The following is a 22,446-nucleotide window of genomic DNA, read 5'->3' on the forward strand; positions in this document are numbered from 1 at the left end:
TGTGCTGGCCCTTTATACACATTATCACTGAGTCTCTTAAACTCTGCAGAAGGATGACTTTTATCCTTATTTGAGTCTGAGCTCATGCTCATCCTACTGCACTCTGCCATCTTCCACAATGGACACTGGCAATCTCCTGATCAGGGGTCAAAAATTGTTTCTCACGTTCATGTTTTTTGTCTTCAAATGGATTTGAACATATTTGGTGGGGGAAGAGATGACATCTGAAGCCCACCCGGGTGTGTAATGCCCCACAGTCTGTTGTGAGATGGTATTCAAGTTCCAGGAATTATTTTTGCCATGTGATGCACAGAAATAAAAACTTAGAAGATCATGAAGCCAGCTCGCAGATCCTCGTTTCTAATACGATTCTCCATGAGGAGAAACCAGGAATCCTTGGAGAAATGGCTGATTCTAGGACTGGGGCAGGGAATATACAAGATGAGCCAGGAGAAAGTAAGGAAGTGCCCCAAGTCAAAAGAATGGGAGCATGTCCAAGGGACAAAGGAGCCAACGGAAAAGCACCCAGTGGTCACAACTGAAACAATTTGAGCAAGAAAATAAATGATGTATTATTGCATAAAGTGTGAAATAAGTATCCACGAGTTCATACCAATATAAATAAATGATTGAGTAAATAAGTGGGGGAGAAGAGACAAATCTGTAGAGAAGAATGCTAAATGATTTTTGGGGATACTCCACCTCAGGAAGGTAGGGCTTAACTCACCCCAACTCCCTCCCTTGAGTGTGGGCTGCGCTTAGTGACTGCCTTCTAAAGAGCAGAGTGAGGGAGGAGGGAAAATAAACTGCAGTGGCAAACTGGCTCAGCCAGGTGATCCTGGTTATCATCATCAGTGTAAGTCAAGTGATAATCCTGCCTTGTTAGGCAGAGTTTGGTCACACTGTCCTGACCCAACTGCAGGGGAGGCCGGATCTTTCCCAAATCCTGGAAAAGGAAACAGTGCAATAAAAACACAGCATAGCGTCTGCCATAGCCGTCAACTAAGTTTGGGAAATCTTACACACTTCATCTCCCCTTACAGAACTCACAGTGCACATTAAATATCAGAGACCCTGAGAATTCCTATAATAAAGAACTAGTCTAAGGTTGGTTAACTCCAAACATTTTTTTACACAGTTTTTTAACTCAGTCCTTATGCACGGGAAACATCAATAAACATCTTGAAAAGACACTGTATTTGTTTAAACATAGTTTGAATATACTAACTCGAAGACACACTGCTCTCCTTTTTTCCATGCTTCCATGACCCGTAACTCATCTTTCAAACTCGTGTGTGTGTGTGTTTGTATGTGTGTGTGTATTCAGTTCACTTTCCTTCAAAGTCAGCTTATCTAGGAGTCAACATTTCTAGTAAAATCATTTCTTCATCTCATAATTTACCATCAGTGAAAAAATTCTTATTTCCCTAGGTTCAGAATTCTCCTGATAGATGTTTAACTGGATCCCCAAATACTGAGCTCAAAATTCTGTGGAATGAGGTTTACTGGATTATGAGAAATCTTAGAACCAGGTTAATCACCAACTTCTAGAAGGAGTAGAATTTCCATGTATCCAGTTCATTTAATCACCTAATTCCTGGATTGATCTATCTTTTTGTTACCCTAATTTTCCTTTGCTCTGATTATTGTTACCTATACATTGAAACTTCATTTTTACATTGCTCACTGTAGTATACATTTGAAAGCTATCTAAATCATTTTTGGAGTAAGGCAGTAAAGAGATGATAGATAAATAGATCAGAAATAGATTAGATAGAAAGACAGATGATAGATAGATGAATAAATTCTCTAAATATGGCTCTGGTGGTTGTGATGGCAAAGGCTGTAGCTGTGTTTTCATATTTTGTGACTAGTTTCTGAGGAACCCTTAGAGCTAATGCAGAGGACAGGAGCTCCCCTTGATAGGTCGTTAGTCTAAAACCTGGATTGTCTAGATTCAAAAAGATTTCTGCCCAATATTGTAACAGCAGGATGTTAAATCTCATTATAATGCGTGAAACATTTAAAGTATATATGAAAAAGAATTATGAATTTTCCTTGTGTGGCAAAAACAATAAATTCTTACCTGTACTTTATCAAATTTCTATTCCTTAGTATGTCTGTATCATTAAAATTTATGATATCATTAATATGAAGAGTTAAGATAAACTCTCAATATTGGACAAAAATAAAAATTAAACTTGGGTAAAACAATGTATATTTATTCACAGACAGTTGCAGAAATGAAGTTGGTAATATTCAGCTTTAGTTTCTTACTTTTGAAGGAGCGTGCCTGAATACGGTTCACTCCTGTCCCCTCTGGCCATTTCTAGCCCATCTCAGAGTCCAAGCACAAGCAGGATATGGGTTCCTTCTTCTCATTCTGTCTGGCTAGTCAAATGTCAGTTTAAAAAAAGATAAGTCTGCTATTCATTCATTATTATTCATTCATGTACGAGATACTGTGCCAGGCGCTTGGAATGTAAAGATAAATAAGGAACAGAATTTCACAATTTAGTCTGCTGACTGCGGTCTCAGAGGAGCAAATAGATTTGTTGTTGTGGCAGAGTCTATAAGTTTCCTGTCCAGCATCCATTCCTCTGTCTCCATAAGAATAGAACCATTATTCAGGTGCCAAAGACATCATTTTTCCATCTGTGTGACTAAATTCTAAGTGGAGAAAGAAGCTGGGCAGAACTTCCAGGAAGACTCCTTACAAGGGAAAATAGAAAACTGGGGCATTTACTAATAACAACCTTTCCCTTCTCCTTCAGCTGCTTGGTATGTGGATAAAATGGCTGGAGGTCTGCCTCCATCTTAGAGCATGAGAGAACTTACATGCTAGGTGGCAGGTGGGAAAGTTAGAAGCTGCTAGACTCCTGATAATTACAGACCAGTTATACAACCGTGGACTGCCTTTTCTCTGGATTTACTTTATGTAAAAGAAAAATAAGCCCTTCTATATTTACTAATATATTTAAGATTTTCTGTTACATGCAGCCAATCCAATCCTAAATGATTCACTTAATGAAACTAAGTCATCTAATTGATGAAAAAACTCAAGAACTAGCCCTCGTATATGTAAGATTTAACCAACTGGGTGAATGAGGTGGTAGATACAGAAAGAAGGCATATTAGTATAACAGAAGTAGGAAATTACATCAAATGCTTTCTAAACTCATATTAATTCATTCAACATGAGTTACTAGTTCAGAGTCTGAAAAAAAAGATAAAGAATAACAGTGGAATGGTAAGTTAGAACCAGTTTATAAATGACTTTCAATGTCCAAACCAGGAAGATTGGATTCTATTTTACTGATTATATAGTCATTATGGATTATTTACAAAGTAAGAAAAAAATAATATTTAGATCTGAATGGACCTTAAAATCCACTCTTTAGTGATTTCAAAATGTGCTGTTGGGGGATCCCCATGAAAACCACTCGGGGGGCGGAGGCTGGGGCAAAGCCTTAGGGACTGCAGACTGGGTAAGTCTCCATAGCACCGTGATCCCTTCTTCAGAGCAATTCACTTTTATCTGTTTATAATTGTACCTAACACTTCTTTGAACTACATATTCCAAGGCTGACAAATGTGAAGTCTACCAATGTACCTTCATCTCTTCATTGTATTTATTGGAAAATTTTAACTCAGAGGAGCCTTTTGCCATGATCCCACTGCCAGTTCAGACTTGATCACAGGTCTGTAGAACATAAGCCAATTTCCCTCATTATATTATAGTGTGTATCAGAGCTGTGCTTGAGGAAGATGCTCTGAAGTGTACATTGTAGGGATAAATGTTGGCAGCTAGGAGACAGGTTGTAAAACCGAGTGCAGTAGCTCCTCCAGAGATGGGGATGGCATGAAGCCAGAGTAGTTTCAGTAGAACTACACAGGTAGGGACATGTCAGTTGCCCTAAATGCATTCTAAGACTCTTTCATCAACAGTGTAACCAAATTCCTGCTTCTAATTCCCTGTGTTTTAAATACTCAAAATGGTTTCTCTTTTTTCTGGTTGCATCCTGACTTACACACAGATCAACACCCTCCTTTTTACTAAAGAGAACAGGTGAAGTTGGGAATTTCACTTACGTTGTAACTTTGCAAGCTGAAGCCTTAAACTTTGCGTCTGATATTTGGATACATCAGTCCTGAGGCTATAAGAGAGAAAAGATTATTTCAGGCTAGTTTTCTGACGATGCTTTGAGCTGAGAATTTAAAACCCTAAGAATTTTCTTTCTTTAATCTCAGTGCGCTCAGAAGTAGGTATTGTCCCCCACAGTCCTTGTGCTCGTCTCTATCTTGTCATTCTTTTCCAAGAGTCACTAGGACTCCCCATATTTGCTTTCGCTGGGCTCTATAGTCCAGGTAACTACAGGTGACAATTTAAGTAACTGTTTTCCACTGTATCTTGTGGACTACCATCTCACTTTCCCCTAATGATAAAATCACTACCACCTTCAGATCTCACCAGGTGAGATAACCAATACAAAGACTCATCTTTAGGTGGCTCTTTACATAGAAAGTTCTTCTGGAGCCAAATAGTGTATCAGTCAGGGGCAGTCAGGAAAACAGACGTCACTACAGGTGTTGCGAATATAAAGTGAATTATTACAGAGACCCGGAAGTGCTAGTAAAGCAGAGGTAACACAGTTTACTTCTGGCTTTCAGAAATTCCGGAAATATAAGACTTACAGAAAAGCCATTGCTAATAAACTTAGTTCTCTGAAACACCAAAGCCCACGATTCTCAGGAGGATGCCCAGTTATTTCTAGAAGTTGCTGTTGGTTATCACAGCTGCCTATAGCACCGAAGTGGGTAATTCTCAGGAGAATGCTAGAAGTCCGGCAAAACTCCCCTTCTGCCGTCTGCTGATGTCCTTACTCTAAGAAGGATAAGAAGTTCCTGTGCAAGAACACCCAGTATGTAGCACAGGACACATGCGTAAGACTGCTGACACTGAATCGACAGAGCCCCCGTCCTGGCTTTGCACGGTAACGAGGAATCATCCAAATGACTGTGCAAAATGAAACCATGCAATCGGACCTTAATAATCAAGAAGAAAAATTATAATTGTTTAACAACCTTTAAAAATTTTGTCAAAGCATTAAAATCTCTCTTACTATAGGTTGTAAAGGGAAGTGAAAAAATAGCAAAACTAATGTTTATTTAGTACACAGTAATTTAAACCTTTTGAAACACTGTCAATCAACTTGTTTGATTTCCTTATATAAAACGCATCAAGAGTCGTTTGAACAGTACTTACCTTTTTTGTCGTATAATTCACTACATGGAAAGAACATCTTTTTGACGCCTTGGTGAATCCTTTCTAAGTTTAGATCAGCTTCCAACATTTTATACTTTGAACTTTCAGAGCTGTGAAATATTTCTGAGAATTCCTTTAATGTAGTTTTTTGCCAGCATCACTTCCGCTGGGACACCTTCATCCTTTTCCCTACAAGCACTTTCCTCATTTACCTCACTGAGCCCACCTTCAATAGACTAGTGGATTTCTAGCCGCATATCTAGAGTCTCTTGAACGTTGGCCGTGTCAACACTCCCACAGTCAGCAATTTTTTCTATAACATTGTTTACATTTGATTCAAATGTCTCTTTCAGCACTATCACATCATTTCTTTGCTGCACTTTCAACTTTGTTGGCTAATTCCCTTTTCCAGTTGTCCATTTTTATAAAATGGCATGTGAATTTTTCGTGAGAGAAAAGGAGTCAACACAACTACATGTAATTTACGCATGAACTGAATAACAGACCTACAGTGACTTATCATCAACATAATTTGGAGGAAGTGATGTTATTGGCCACTGATTATGATGCACAGTTGTTAATTACATAATGATTTTAGACTGAAGAGCTATCAGAAAGTTCATACGTTATGCAATTACCCAGTTATTATGCCTTGGTAACTGAAATTTGAACCGTGTTGCTTGGAACTAGTATTATTAAACTAAAACATAGTCACCAAAATTCTTGTATTTTGGAAACTTGCAAAGAAAGGAGTATCTGGCTTGGTGACCAGTTGGAGTCCTGTAATAGTGTGGGGAGTAAGAGGCAAGAGGAAAATAAAAATCAATGATAACTTCAAAATTTAGGGAGGAAAAATGGTAACATGAATAAGTGACATAGAAACAAGTGGTAGAGAAGTTGAGGAAAAATGAAGATACTGATTTTGAATCTCTTAAGTTTTAGGTGCTAAGGCTAATTCATGTGGAAATGTTCAGCAGGTTGTTACAGTTTCAATCTATATCTCAGGAGATTTAGGAACTAAAGATTTAAATTTGAACGCCGTGCACAAAGAGGTGGTAAATGAAGTTAGGAGATGAAATAGTTCAACTCAGTTCCTTCCTAGAACTCACATGTACTTGGTGTGTGGAAGATAACAAACCAAGAGAAGGGTAGACGGTAGCATCCTGAGACACCTAAGGAATCCAGAAAATGCAAAATTATGTAGCAAAGGGAAGTGAGTTTTTAGAACAAAAGGTAGGCAATAGTAAAAATGATGTTGAGAAGCAAGATAAGTCCTAAGTAAAAATCCATCATTAGATCTCCCATTTAAAAAGTCAACAGTGATTCTTGAAAAGAAAACTCAATAAAATGCTGAGAGCTAGAAGAAGGGAAAGACTTGAGGAGGGGGTAATGGACAGTGGATGACTAGCAAATGTGGGTTATACTTTTGAGACATTTGTTAGAGAAAGAAAGGAGAGCTTGATAATACACCTGGAGAAGAAAAGCACCGTCTCTTTGCCTAGGAAAGGCGAGTACGTATTTTACTTCAGAGAAGGATCTGGTAGAGAGATGAATATTGAAGTTGTAGGTTTAGAAGAAGTGGAGCGGCTGGAGTTGAGAGAGCAGACTGAATGTGATTGGACACCAATAAGGGCATTTCTTCGTGAGTGACAGAAAAGAGAGACGAGGCATCAAATAAAATTTTTAGGTGAAAAAGAGGGAAACTGGTGGAAGTTTCTTTAGCACCTTTCTTCACCTTGAGGAGCAAGAATGCAGCATCAAGCTGAGAACTTGTGAAGAGCTGAAAATAGTTTATAATAGGCATTATCAGAGTTGGTAAACATATCTAAAAGAATTTTCCAGTAGTTGTTTAACTTCATCTGGTAGATCGGATCATATGAATTTGACCCATGGATGAGCTGAATTTTTATGAATATTTTCTATTTCAGTTCTTAGCTACTTAAAAGTTGGATTAGAGAAAAGGATTGATAGTCTTTCTAGGGGTATAGTGATAGAGCAGGAAGTGAAGCAAGAAAGTGATCTTTTAGTGCTAGGAAAACTGGTTAAAAAGCATGTCTGAGTGGGAAGAGTAGAACCAAGTTGAAAGAATTGAGAATATATAGTGACTATAGGACAGGTGATAGCAAAGATCAAGTTTATTAAGGATGGCAAGCAATTCTTTGTTGGCAAAAAAAAGAAGAATTTGTCTTTACAGGTGTTCAGTGAAAATTCACCAATGTCAAATACTTTATCTTCAAGTTCAAATGCATAATTATATTCATACAACTCTAGGCTGCCTCTTCAAGCCCTGCATGTGTTTATCTCTTTTTCAGGGAGAATTATGTCAGACTGTTGGATCTTCTGCTTTTTTCTTAGGAAGCTTTTTCTATGGGACTCTTTTCTGATATTATTCAGTGTAACTTCATTTTTCTTTATCTTCTATCAAATAGGTTTTCCCAGAGCTTAAAAAAATAAAAAATTTATTATTACATGAAAGGGAGATTTTGTCTTTTTTAACTTTTTTTAAGAAATAAAATCCGATAGCTTTGTCTTTCAGTGAACAAGCCGGAAGAAACAAGTTACAAGTATCTTTCCTTCCACATAATTATTTCCATTTGGGCGTGATGCTTGACAAACCATGACCTGGGGATGAGTCATATTTGTTCATGTTGAGTTTGCCATGGATGTATATACATCAATTCTAAAAACTAATCCACAATTCTTGCTTTGGAACCACCTGGAAAAAGAAAACATTTGATGAAAAGAGGAAACCTAACCTGGGTTAAGCTTTAAGCTAATGAGCATAAAGATAAACTAATTCTTTTATGTTTAGAATTGCCTCCTAAACTGGAGATTGATCAAAGAAATTTACTTACCTTATATCAGAATTACATATTAAGGATCAAGAACTGGAACCTTGATATACTCCAGAAAAGGTGGAAATAAAGTCACAATCAACTTGAGGACTCCATATTATTGCTGAAGTTGTTGTAACAGTAATTTTTTGGATTTAACTACTCTGTTCCCAGAATATGATCTTGGGCCTGTGCGTGAAGAAGCTTGTCCATAGCACACTGGGAGGGCAGCAGAAGAACAGATGCCCATGCTGAGGCAGCTGACCAAGGGACTCTTGGCATAAACAAGATATGGCTACCAAATCCGTCTATGTGTGAATAGGTACGTGTGATATATTTATCTAAGTGCAGGCTCTGAAGCTCTCCTGAGTTCGCCACTGGGAAGCCAGCAGTTCACAATTAGTCAAAACTTTGGTTAGGAAGTGCTTTTGATGCTGTAGTTGCTAGTTCTGTGCTAAATCAAGCCACAAGGAAAGGGTAGTCTACAATGCTCTTGAAAAGGTTGTCTTTAAACAGCAACCCTGATAGCTGGTGAAGGAGCCTCAGGAGGAGAATAATTGGGCTGCACTGGAGGGGCTGAGAGTATCTGAATTTCTGTGTTCACGCCCAGACTGATTTCATATCCCCCGGATTTCTAAACTTCTCTTTGCTCCTGTTATCTTGTTTGTGCTTCAGCTGTCCCGTCTTCAGACTTCTGATTTCCATCCCTCCTTTTGTGGCAAAAGTCTTCCTGCTCAGAACACACTTTAAATTTCCTAGAAGGAAGTAATGTGAGAAAAGCATCTAGCATGTGGGTATGTATTGATTTTCAATCCAACAGCTGAAATGAATTTTATTTCTTGACCCACTGATTTCCCCTTCCCCTGAACTCATAGCATTTAATACTTCCCAGTGACTTATTTTTTTTGCTATGAACATTTCACATATGTGTGTTTTGTCTCTTTAACCATTTTAGCATAAAACCCTGCAGCTCAATTCCTTGTATGCTGTGGCTTTCTTTTCTTTTTTCAACTCACAATGCAGTGGATAGCACAGTGACACAGAGAATATGCTCAATAAATTTTTGTGTGAACAAATAGTTTTTCCCATAGAAGAGAGTATTTTCACCTAAATTTATTATTTGTCCGCTTGATATTTTGCCTACAAAAGGCTTGCACAATGCAGTTCACTGGCTCCCATAAACTGAGATGATAATCTAATTTTCGTTATGCACTGGCTCAAACCAGGAAGGCTGATCAGACTTAGCGATTTCATTTTGTAGGTGAGGGAAATAAGCGTTTACTCAGATGACTTTAACTTCCTGAAGACAATGGAAGAAAACAATAGCAACAACCAGGACGAAAGCCACGTGACGTTTACACAGGGTGTCATCTACTCTAAAATATGTTGTTGTCTGACTTTCCTTCTCCTGACTGGAGAAATTTAGTCTGTCTGGATTTTCTACAATACAAAGTTAAAGCATAGGAATAATTTCATTACTTTTGAACCTGAGTCACTTTCACACTTAATTCTTCATAAAAATGTTTTCCAGGGTATCAAAAGAATTAGAATTTCTTATGTTTGGACTGTCTTACAGTAAAGAGGTGGAAAATAGAATTAACTGCAACGAAATGGTGTGTTATGCATCACTTTAAATTATTCACTTTTCTATTTCTTTTATTGAGCTTGAGTTTTTCCTCATGATTGACCTTCAGATACTTCTGAATATCTTTCTGCTACAGAACTGAGTAGACTAGCATCTGGCCTTCCCAGGTTATGAAGCACAAATTGAATTGACTCTCCTGGGGCTTAAGACTGAAGTCACTGGAGTGTTTTTTTAATGGAGACTTAAGAATTGAATAGTCAAAGCTTGCTCTTTGAAAGTTAACATCCACCTATAATCAAAGTCCATTTGTGCAATGGCCTTGACAATTTTAGTGATGACTTTATTACGAGCTGATTTTAGCAGTACTTTGGGCAGTACTTTTGGCAAATTCTGATACAGAAAAGAACTGAGCAACATGAAAAATATCACACGAAGTAGCCAACATTTGATGAAATTCTTTAAAAAACCCCAAGGCAATCACTGAAGAAATATACTGTGTTTCTGATGGCAGACTGAGAGCACAATGACAGCCATGTGTACTTAACCATAGTTCACCAACATCGTGTTCCTGTGCACTATGGCAGTGGACAAGAAGTATATAATGTGACACTTTCCCTCAAATAGCTTAAAATCTATTTGGAGAGAAAAAACAAGAGAATGGTTACATGTATAAAATTGAGAGAAGGGAGAAGTCATGGTAGGCTGTAATATTCAAAATGATAAATTTTTGTGGAAACAATTATAATTTGGCCACAAAGCAGGGCAGAATTTGGACTCATCAATGGGAAATCAAGCTCAGTTGAAGCAAACGAAATATCATTAGTAAGGACACAAATGTGAGCATGAACATTATACATCGGAGGACAGAGAGAGCATCAGCCGGAGTAGAATACACAGTGCTGGGTTGGGCATGGTGGGGAACAAGGCTGAAGACATCGATTTATGAAGGACTTAATAGAACTAAATAGCATACCCAGTGGAGAATCAATATTGTGTACACTCTTGAGCAATGGAATTAGATAATGACATCATTCTTTTGCAAAGATTAATCAGATTGATGCATTAAAATGATTGAAAGGGAAGAGAGAGGGGAGTTGGCAAAAATAGTTGCAGATTTCTAACTCTAAACTGTTGAGAAGAAGGGAATGGAGAGCAATGCATAAACGTAAGAGACATTATAAGGGAGAAACAACTGAGCATTCTGACTTAGCTGAAGAAAATGGAAGTGAAAACACAGTCAGCAATATGCCAACCTTACAAATGACCAAATACCTCTAATGAGTAATAAAATGTTTGGTGTGTTTACTTAGCTCTGCCACCTTGACTATTCAATGAATCTGTTCATTAAAAGGTAATGTATCAATGTCAAGCCGGTATGTAGGAGGCTAGCAAATAACAGGGAAGTGGCCTCACCTGACACTGCTCTCAGTCAAAAGAATGCGGACCCATTATGTTTTACAGAATGCCGTTCATGACTGCTAAACAGGGACCAAATCTTTTTCATCATGATATAGAGCATTGCAATTTCCCAACATTTATTCTTCCACCCTGGACAAAATCCCTTCTTTCTTTGAGTTTCATGCCACACTCTACCCCTCCTCATAGCTGTCATTCTACAATCATCCCTTATTCTCAAAATTTTTGAAGCATTGATACCTTAGTCATTACTTCCTCTATACCTCAAGATCTGACATGAGGAAATGCTGCTCCTCCTCTGAAATTTGAAATCCAACATGCCGTTGGATGACCGAAATCTCTCATTCTTTCATCCTCTCTCTTCCTATACTCCTGATGCCAATAATTTCTCAGTGACTATCACTTGCTTTTGCCTTCAACAACAGAAATACTTAATAACATACTTATATCCTCAACTCCTTTGCAAGTCTCCCATGATACCAACAAAACAAAACTCTAATCCCGAATTTATGCCATAGTCTACCACCTCCATTTACCTATTTGAGATACACGATGAGGATATCCATGATCTTTAATCTCAGTCGATTGCTCATATTCAAGAATACATCTACAGAAGAAAATAAAGTATTTTCTGCTTTCAGTACCTCTGTCCACTGTCTGAAAAAAACAGCAAATTGCCAATGGCTGTTTCTCTAATGACTGTGAGCTCTGTGTGTGTGCATGTCCATGTGTATAGGTGTTTGTGTTCCTTTCTAGGGATGAATATGGATTAAATGAAAAAGGAACCAAATTGCTTATTTCCTGGAAAACAAACATGACACTCTGCCCCCCTGCAATTTCCTCTAATAGCTTTTACTCTTCAAGTTTCTCCCCCATGGATCTCTAGCTTTATGCAATATCTGATCCTTTTACCTGTACAATAAAAGTGTCTAGAGGTTTTCCAGATTCTGTGTTGCAGTGCAAGCATTACAAGGGGATTTAGGACTTAAAACTTTGCTCCCCTTTTTAGCAAACTTTTCGATAAATGAAAAAAGAAGGATAAGCATTAGATTGTATGTGTGTATATATTTGTGAGTTCTACATGTTTATACCTAACCAGAATATAAAGACAAGAAAGGAACTTTAAATTCAATGTAACATCATATTGACACATGTCTCTGCCACTCTGAGTATTACAATATTCTTTTACTTAAGAAAACCAAAGTCCCAACATGGTTCCTTGATTCTCTCATCAGAAGGGATTAGCGTACAAGTTTTCTTGACCTGAAAAGTAACCTTTAGCTGACAAATGCATGTACGGAAATGAGAAACAGCGGTGTTTCTAACGCTTACCTACTTTTTTCTGGTCTCTTCTGATGTAAAAATATTTCAGGCTTCAAAAAACTATTGTTTCATATCTGCATATATTAAGGAAAGATTTAAATAATTAAGGTGCTTTCCTGAAGTGAGCACACATATAAATTTAAAATTTAAGGCTAAGCAATAAAGTATTCTCTTTGAATTAAAGTGAACTTGCTGAAATGATTCATTAAATCCTTAAAAATAATTCAAACTTCAAGAATATATACTAATGAATATTTCCTCTCTAGCTTGCAAATTAAGTTGGAAAAATCTACAAAGAAATAGCTGTCAATATAGAATGCTGATAAATCTATACAGATTCATGATTTTACTATAAAAATTCATTAACACATGAAATTTACATAATTGTCTATGTTTTGAGTATATAATTGGGAACCTCACAAAGCCAGTGATTTCACACAGGTAGATTTTCCGTTTTTCTAAGTGTACCCTTAAATCCCCAAAGATACAAATTTCTTGCAACAAGGTGTTACCAAAGGGAATGTAAAGATTGGAGACAGCTTTCTCAGAAATACCAAAGCCTCGTGCAATTTTGGATTTGGCTTAATGATACCAGAGAAATAATGTCAGCCTCGTGAATGGGTCAGGGAACAATTGACCAGTATCAAGAAGTTAGAAATTCCATGGAGACAAGTATTACTTATTTATTCTCTAAGTAATAATTTTCCCAAAAAGAACTTTTCTTTTTGCATAAATATAAATTATTGCACATTTAACTTGGTTAGGTTATAACAATATTTATACATCTGAAGATATTAAACCAATTATCAAAAATTAGATTTTAAGGAGATTTTTAAATTTGCTAGTTAAAACGTAAGATAATGATGCACAGAGATGTGAGCAATGTGAGTACCCTAGCCCATGCTATTTGTGGTTAAATTAGGAATAGATCTTTTCCTTCCTGGAAAAAGGAAAAAGGATCTTTATTAAAGGCTGGGTTTTTAATTGGATGCTAGCTAGGCATTAATACGGCCGTTTTTGTAACTGAAGTGACTGAGCTCAGGTAACTGTCCCAAAATTATATGGTTAGTAAGCAGGAGGAGCAGAGTTTTGAATTCAGGTTTGCTTGACCCTGAAAACTCTATTCCTTTCACTATGACAGATTTTCTCTGCTTCCGCTACTTTCCTGTGACACGATATGCATTTCAGAAGTATTCATTATGTGATCTTTTAAATAAAAAATACATGCTGATTTATGATGAAATATGTTATAAATCAGCAGAACATTTTGGCAAAGCAAATTGAATATAAGCAGATATCTATAGAAGTAACTGGGAGCAAACTTTCTGGAAACTGCTTACCCCAAGAAATGGGAGGGGCCAGAGTGTTGCTGGACACAACTAGAATTTGGCGCTTGGATCTTGGTTAAAGAAAAAAATTATTCAATGACTCTCGTTAAAGATGGTAAGGAAGAATTTATTCAAGGGATGCCATTGTGATTGAAATAGGGACCACTGCAACAGGGTCTTGCAGTGGGAGAGAGAGATTGGGCTCAACTCTAATAGCATGGGCAAGTGAGAATTTATAGCCAAGGCTCAGGATGGGAGTCAGTGTATGGAAAATTACTAAGAGGAAACATCAAGGATAAGGGGGGATTCTGGCTAAAGTGACCTAACAGGAGTCTTGCTAAAGGCAGCCAGGGTACTCAGACATCACCTGGGAGATGGTGAAGAATGAGGAACCCAATGACATATCAAAGGCGATCAGATATAGAGGGTGGGGGATTCTAGCTACACGAATTTTGCAGAATTCCTGCTAAGACTGGACATTGCAGAGACGAACATGGAAGTCCAAAGGTGGAGGTCAAGTTGAAAAAGTTCAGTGACGCCTAAGTAGAGTTTGATCGAGGAGAGAATCTTTGTCAATGTCTTCAGGACTGCTTTCTTCCATCTTTTCTTTCGGCAATTCTTTGTGTCCTGGTTTCTCTGAAACCTGCTGTCTCCACAATGCCAGAACTGTGGTCGCCAGCAGCCCTGGGTTTTTCATGATGAAAGGAAATCAGCTTTCAACCACCCTCCCCGACTCCCACAATTCCTAGTTATAACACTCTTTGGAAAGTAGCCTAATCTGGCTTGGACCATGTGTCTATCCCCTGGATGAATTACAGTCTAGTCAGGGATAAAGGGATAAAAACTGTGATAGGCTGATCTTGGATCAGATGCTCGTCCTTCACCTGGTCACCGTTGTCCTGAAAGTACAACATGTAAACAAGACAAGCCTACTCCCTTCAAAACACTTTCCCCAGGAAAGGGGAAGGGTATTGGCCTGGAAAAAAACAAGACAATAAATGTACCTTACCTACTTCGAAATACGTCCTCATTTGCTTAAATAATTCAAATTGGGTTCAGTCATTGTGACTAAAAAAGTTTACATTATTAAATGAAAATATTTTTGTTATGCTTGATAAACTATACTAAAGAAGGAAAGAGAAAGTTCTGTATGTACATACAACATCCATTTTAATGTAGCAGTCAATGTTTGTTACCATCTAGCATTCCATTTCCTCTCATTCTCATAAGAACCCAATTTGCATATGGATGTTGACTCCTCTGCGGTCAAGGTGATCCACCCCAACTTCCAAGGTTGGGCTTGACTGTCTCAGGGAAATCCCACAGTGATTAGTTCAATGACCTAGACTTAAATCAATCAGTGAATGGCCTTCTGTTGGCCACAGGGCTCAGGGACCAGGATTAACATAATTCCTGAGGTGAAATTGGAGGGAGTTTTCCTGGGGGTGACAGAAAAGAAGTCTTCTGAGTCATTATGAGAGCAAAATCAAGAAAAAAACGACCTCTGCCCTACCACACATCTTGACTTGTGGATGTGTGAGGCCTGGCACTGCTGGAGGCATTTTGCAACCAGAAGGGAAGCTGGCTCTGGGACTAAGTCAAGGCCCTTGGAAGAGCACAGCTGAGGAATTGCAGACAAATGAAAGCAGGCTCGAAGAGAACTGGAGTTTGTCCTGCCTCTGGATATCAGCTATCTAAACAAACACATGTTCATCAATTTCAGTTATTTACACTCTTTTTTTCTGATACTTACATTAAAAAACATCTTGAGACATCCAGCTTTAACTATGATGTCATTATAAACAAGGTAAATGATCGACCAAAGAGGAGTGGAAAATAAATTTTAAAATATCCACTCGAAGAAATATTTGGGAGACATTAAGTGTTATAATCATGAAAACAATGCAGCAGTAGGTTACTTTTAAGGTTACACGTAAATTATTTGTTTTACCTTCTATTCCCTGAGCTATCAGACGGCATCTAGCAGTCATATTAAGCATCAAATTCTGACTTGAATGCAGTCTGGCCTCAGAGGTCTGCCATCATTGAGAAGGAGATATTCCATAAAGGCTCCGCCCAGACTACTCACGCTCTCTCCTTTTTCTTCTTTTTTTAATAAGCTAAGAATTTTCATGGGACCATTTGTGTGATGTGTTACTTCCTGCTTTATTGGAGCAGGGTGCATAATTTAATGTTTTCTTGATGACTGAGGGTCATCATTGTGCATATCAATGGTACAGTGTAATAGTAAAGAAATTATTTGAGGAGACATCTACCTCGAGGGCCCATGCCTTTTCAATTCTTGGGTCAGTTCGTTGTATTTGCTTTTTATAATTATTTTGTGAATTTTACGGTTCCTCTGACTTGCCCCTCTCTGTCAGGGTGTCAGATGTCATTTCTTGCCACTCTTTGATGGCCTGCCAATATGGTCATGGCCCCTTCTAATTTTCTGCTTTTAACCTGTTCTAGATTAGAAAGTCAAATAGGCATGCTGTTTAGAACTGTGTATAGAAAAGGAGTCAAGAGTTTTCAGTAAGGGATTTGTCTAACATACCAAGTTCTGGAACAAGGACACTGACTTATTTCATTTGGGGTGTCCAGATACTTCAAGACAGATAGATAGAGTCAGGAAAAACTATCTTACCATTTGTTAATTACAAAATAAAGAAATCACTTGTTTGCGAAAGGAATTTTGCTGTTGAATCTCTTAAAGTTAAAGAGATTGTCTTGAGCAGTATTTGCATTAAATTAACTTGGACTTTGCCCTGAAGTAGGTTTGTTGCCAAGTGACCTGTAAATGTTAGACCTGCGATGAGTCTCAAGCTAGAAAGCACATTAGTCAAGATGCCTTATGATCCTTCAATTTACCAAGTGCACATCAATTTTTGATGGTATTTCTTAATTATTCTTAGCTAAGAACAGAGCTAATCTGTTATCAGGACAATCTTTTTCATAGTGCCCAGGTCTGCCATACAAAAATTTTGAAGTAAACATGCTCCTTTTCTTTCACTAAATGTACACACATTTCTGCTAATGGATGTTTTTGAAAGAAAAATGAATTATTGACTAAATATTCTTTAAATCTACAGTAACTTGAATTGACGCCTTTTGGTTGAGTTCATCTTAAGTATCAATGGATAGTATTTAATATGACATCAATTTGAAACATATAAAAATGAGGCCTAAATTGTTTCCTTGATGCTTTAAATACATTATCTTCTCAGTTATCTTTAATATATGCACTTTGTAGAATAGCAACCTTTAGTCCTTGTCCTTCCACCAGGGAAGGCATATAACGTGCTGTCTGGTGTAACAAAGTGTCTTCAGAAGCTCTTTAATATCTAATTTGCTAACTCCAGTTTTGCAGTTTTCAATCTGAAATGCAGATATGTAAATTGGATCATAGAGAAAACGTTTCACTTGGAGAAATATTATTAGAAGCTTCAAAAATAAATATCTTTTCTCTTTTCAAGAAGAATGAAACTTTGTTTTGAGTCCTATAAAGTTTGAGCCACTCTAAACAAAAAAAAAAAAAAAAAAAAAGTAAAGGAAGGATTCTAGACTTGTCTGGTATAAGGAAGATGTTTGCTTCATGAGAAACTTCCCTCAGAATCAAGTCTATACAGATTATCCTTTAAAACGTTTTCCTCAGTTTTGCCTTTCTGCCTTTGACTGAACTGAGCCTAACCCTTGAATGTTGCTGAATTTATCTCTCTGGGAAAACAAACTCTCTGGCATTTTCTACACACAATTGGGTTTCTTAGCTGCTAGAAAGATTTGAGCGATCATGGGTTGCTTCATTATTAAAGACATATGATGCCTGTTGTACACATTTCCCCCTGGGCAACAGAGCTGATAAAAGAATAAAGAACTTCAAGAATCTGTATTTCGAAAATAAGTCCCAAGGTATCTTTCTTTCATTTTTTTTTAAGTTGTAGGAAAGCTTGCAAGATAATTTCCATTTTTATTTAGCTTTGTACTTATTGTGAAGCTGTGAGAGAACACAGCATTCACCAGATGAAATTATTTGCCACATGAAATCAACGTGTTATTTTACCTTTTTTGCCCACAGTTGGTGATGTTAATGAGACCTTCCTGAAAATGGGAATTTGAAGTCAGTCCTAATCGGAATCCTGATCGCAGGCATAGTGTAATTCCAAAGAGAGCGAATGTGGTTTACTCCTGAATGTTTCAGACTCTTAACTTGAACACTTTCTTTATCCCAGGTAAGATTGTTGTGGTGGTTGTGAAGTCAGTAGGTGACAGCCTACATCTGTCCTAATGCCTCAATATAACCCCTGGTTCTATTATCAGAGCGTCATTGTTGTAAATCTATCAAATTGCCAGGTCCTTTGCAAGCAGCTTGGAAGGGGAGTGGCCAGCTGTAAAGAGGTGCTTCCTTTTTCTATGTCAGGGGGACAAGGCAATCCTAATCCAGATGCGCTCCCATCTACTGGGCTATGGAGCTTTCCACAAGTGCATTAAATGGCTGAGAGACTCCTTTTGTTAGTGCAAAGGACGGGAGCTGGAAAGGTGAAGTCACAAGGGGACAACAGCTGCTAGAAATCAGCCCAGAAGCAGGAGCTGACAGCGTTCCAAAAGCAGTTTTTCAGTTTCTGCAGAGTCGGCCATTGACAGATGGACTTGGATCCAAACGTCACAAGGGAGAAACTACACGTTCTAGAAGTTAGCACTGAGGTCCTTTAGCTGTCGAAGTCCCATGTGCTAGAGCTATGCAAAGAAAGTGCTCTAGCTATATAGGTAAGGTGCCATAGCTATAGTCTTAAAGATATGTTATCAATAAAGACAGAATCTTCTCTGTGATATGGTCCCCAAATTTGCAGAAATCTCTTTGTGTGCCAGCCCCGAGCCCAGGGCTTCATAAAGAGACCTGCTCAGAGTGAGTGTTCAGTAAATTCTTGTTAAACATAACAGCTTCAAACTATGGCTGAACTCTTTCTGTCCGAGTGTCATACACGACTGGCTGTGGAAAAATGCATTTTCTTAACTTACTACTCACCTCTAAATTTCCCCTTTAGTTTTCTCAGTTTTACAAATCTTCTCTGGTTGGAAAGCTGTTAAAGTAAGAAAATCATGGAAGTCAAGGCTGAAGTAGACTTTAAAGAGGAGGTACGTATCAGACCATTAATTTTAAAGATGAGGAAATTGTGGCCCAGAGAGGTGGAACGTTTTGGCAAAAGTCACAAAGTTAGCTGGATACAGAAGCCAGGACTAAAAACTAGGTCTTTTAAACTTCAATATTGTACTCCCTACTTTTTAAATAATTGGAATATGTCCATATTTCTTACTATGCTGTGGGATGAGTGAATAATTTTGTATATTTTATCCTAAACATAAATTTATTGAGCACTATTTGACAGGCACTATTTTCTTTATAAATTATTTCAGTAAATCCTCACAACAACCTTATGAAGTAACTTGTCTCAATTTTACATGAGTCATATTACATATATAAGAAATATTTTTATACTGATATTGTTTATCACTATATATAAATATTTATTTGTCTATCTATATCTATCTATCCAGTCAGTGCTGGTGGTCTAGTGGTTAAGATTTGGCGCTCTCACCGCCACAGCCCAGGTTCGTTTCCTGGTCAGGGAACCACACCACCCATCTGTCGGTTGTCATACTGTGGCGGCTGCGTGTTGCTGTGATGCTGAAAGCTGTGCCACAGGGATTTCAAATACCAGCAGAGTCACCCATGGTGGACACGTTTCAGCGAAGCTTCCTGACTAAGACAGACTGGGAAGAAGGACCTGGCCACCCACTTCTAAAAAAATTGGCCATATGGAAACTCTGTGAATAGCAGCAGAACATTGTCTGATACAGTGCGGGAAGGTGAGAGGATGGCGCAGAAAGACCGGGCAGGGTTCCACTCTGTTGTACACAGGGTTGCTGGGAGTGGGAAACGACTGACGGGCTCTAACAACAACAAATACATCTATTTATCTGTCTATCTATCTTTCTATCGTCTTCCCTCTATCTGTTTTTCTGGTCACAGAAAATAGGTAGATGCATAACTGGTTAAGCAGGGGTAGTCTATGTAAGAAGACTCACTCTATTTCACTCAATAAACCAACACAATGCCCAGAAGTTAAGCTTAAGCAAAGAACAATCAAATTGCTAGGCCTGAACCACTGCATCATCAGAATATACAACATTTTAATTCAAAACAAACAGTCAAACAAACAATACAAAGAAACATAATTTAATGGCATATCTAGTATTTTAGCAAATACACACATATTTCCAAAGATTACTGTAAGGATCTTTTTTTTTTTTTTTTTTAAAGATTTTATTTTTTCCTTTTTCTCCCCAAAGCCCCCCGGTACATAGTTGTGTATTCTTCATTGTGGGTTCCTCTAGTTGTGGCATGTGGGACGCTGCCTCAGCGTGGTCTGACGAGCAGTGCCATGTCCGCGCCCTGGATTCGAACCGACGAAACACTGGGCCGCCTGCAGCGGAGCGCGCGAACTTAACCACTTGGCCACGGGGCCAGCCCCACTGTAAGGATCTTTATTGTGCTAAAAACATAGTTCTTGCTTTCTCAATTGAGTCTTAAAAAGCTAAGCTAAGGTGTAACTTAGGGAAAATGCAAAGCTTTATAACATGAAGAAAGGTGATCGTAGTGCTACATGTGGATCCACAGTTAAACAATATTTACATAGTCACAATGATGTAAGCAGTGAATACACCAAATCAAATACTCTGGTATATGTCCATTTGCTGATTGGGAATGGAAGATGGGTGGTGGTATCAGAAAAATAGATAGCCAAACCTCGACAATCTTAACAGGCAGGTAGCAGATGCTGTAACCAGATTATCGAACAATCTGAACTCAGTGGGGTAAAAACAGGGGAAAAAAGGTAATTTTTCTCCCATCACTGTGTTTTCACCTGCTCTGTCAGATCCTCCATCACTTTCTGGTCCCTTTCACGTATAAGCAAAAGTTAATTGTGACTACTTTTAGGTATTATGTCCAGACCGCTCCAACTTAAACCTTCAATGTCATCTCTAATTCGATTTCCCTCCATCCTCAAGTTCAGGCTGTCCTGGGGTTGGCTCGGAGACTTGCAATGGGGAAGTGATTATAGGGTCTGTCCTTTCCCTCTTCCTCCAGCTCTCTCCCCACCCTCCATACTTCCTGGCCCCTCCACAGGGGTAGGAGATGAAAGGAGTGAAGAGCTTAGGGCAAGGGTGGCAAAGACCTTATGTCATCGGTGCTTTTGTAATTCAGCTACTGGCATCTTCTGTGTGGCAGAAGTTCACAGGTTGGCTCTCTTGAGGAGCATATTAGAGGTTTTCTTGGGGAGTCTGTGGTGATCTCCAACCTGCACAGTTGCCCGTATTAAATAATGTGCTCTTTGCTCATGTCTTGTGACCTGACCCCCCAACACACACACACACACACACACACACACACTTATTTTACTTTTGAAGAATTCTCTGCCACACTCCACCATCCTGCTCAGTTGGGGCTGAAGGTCTTTTGTACCTGGCACACGTTGGCCATTCTGAGAGTTCCCCTATATCCCTTCTTGATCCTCTGTGAGCTTCCCTGTTCCTAAAAGCAATGCCTTATCTCTTCATCTGCTTCCTTGTTTGCTTGGAGCACATCCCCAAAGAGCTTCCTAAGAAAAGGCTAAGATTTGTTGGAGTTCTTCCACGTTTGAAAATGTTTTTCTCCCTGCTCACTTTATGAACCAGTTTTCTGAGTATAAAGTTTAGGTTGAAATGCCATTTCCACCAGAAATGTGAATGTGGTGTTCACCGTCTTCTCAGGCAAGAAGGAAATAGAGGAATGGGCCTGAGGATTCAAGCTCTGGTTTCCTTGGTTTCAATCTTATATCCTGCTTCCCGCCAGGACTAACTGTATTTTTCACAGAGAATTCAGCTTTTCCAATCCTATCAAACTCGACTACTTGATTTGCAGGCATCACAGATTACTAGCCACAAACAGTAACCCATGGCCTTAAGGTCTTTTCGGTTTTTCCACACTTAAAGAAATATTGTTAAGCACATCAATTTTCATTTTTCACTGAAGGAAAACTTAGATATAAGAAAACACAAAGATCTTAGGGATGTAATTCAATGAGTTTTGAAAATGTAAACACCCGCGTATCTAATATCCCAGTCAAGGTCAGGAACATTTCCATCACGCTAGAAAGTGACTTCAGTTCTCTTCCAGCTAATCCCTACCTGACAGAGGCAACCACTGTTCTGATTTTACCACCATAGGTTAGTACTTTCATAGTCTTCCTCTCTTGCCAATTTGTCTAGGTCAGAAATAGTAGAAGTGTAAGTGTTAATGCTGCCCCTGAAAAGGCCGTGTCTACTCAGTGCAGAATGAAGGCTCTTCGCTGCCGCCCGTCTTATAAGCTCCTAGTCATACAGATTATATCAACTAAAGTTTCTGTTGCCTTTTCTCCTTTATCTCCCCTTGGGTAAGACAGCTGGGAGAGTGAGTGGAATTGGTGCAGGAGGGAGATTTTAATTTGGGAAGGCAGAAGAGAGCCCTTGGATAGAGTTGAGCCTGAGATGGAAGTGATATTGTTAGGGATAGGGTTAGGGTAAAACCAAGTGCTATGATGGGGATGCATCATAGCAACAGTCTGTTCTGAACTTCATCAAAATGGAAGCATATGGTAGGTAATCTTTTGTGTCTGGATT

General features: G+C 38.5%; 1 long non-coding RNA gene across 1 annotated transcript in view; it reads left to right on the forward strand.

The window, feature by feature from the left end:
- The first annotated feature begins 8,274 nt into the window (after positions 1 to 8,274).
- The window catches only part of LOC106782605 (uncharacterized), a 30,534-nt gene continuing 16,362 nt past the window's right edge, over positions 8,275 to 22,446 (forward strand). The window contains exons 1-5 of the long non-coding RNA XR_011432928.1: positions 8,275 to 8,422; positions 8,776 to 8,894; positions 17,825 to 17,978; positions 18,792 to 18,882; positions 19,303 to 19,614. This is a non-coding gene — a long non-coding RNA (uncharacterized lncRNA). The remainder of the gene's footprint in view (positions 8,423 to 8,775; positions 8,895 to 17,824; positions 17,979 to 18,791; positions 18,883 to 19,302; positions 19,615 to 22,446) is intronic.

This window comes from Equus caballus, chromosome 26, assembly GCF_041296265.1.
Source record: "Equus caballus isolate H_3958 breed thoroughbred chromosome 26, TB-T2T, whole genome shotgun sequence".
NCBI classification, from domain to species: domain Eukaryota; kingdom Metazoa; phylum Chordata; class Mammalia; order Perissodactyla; family Equidae; genus Equus; species Equus caballus.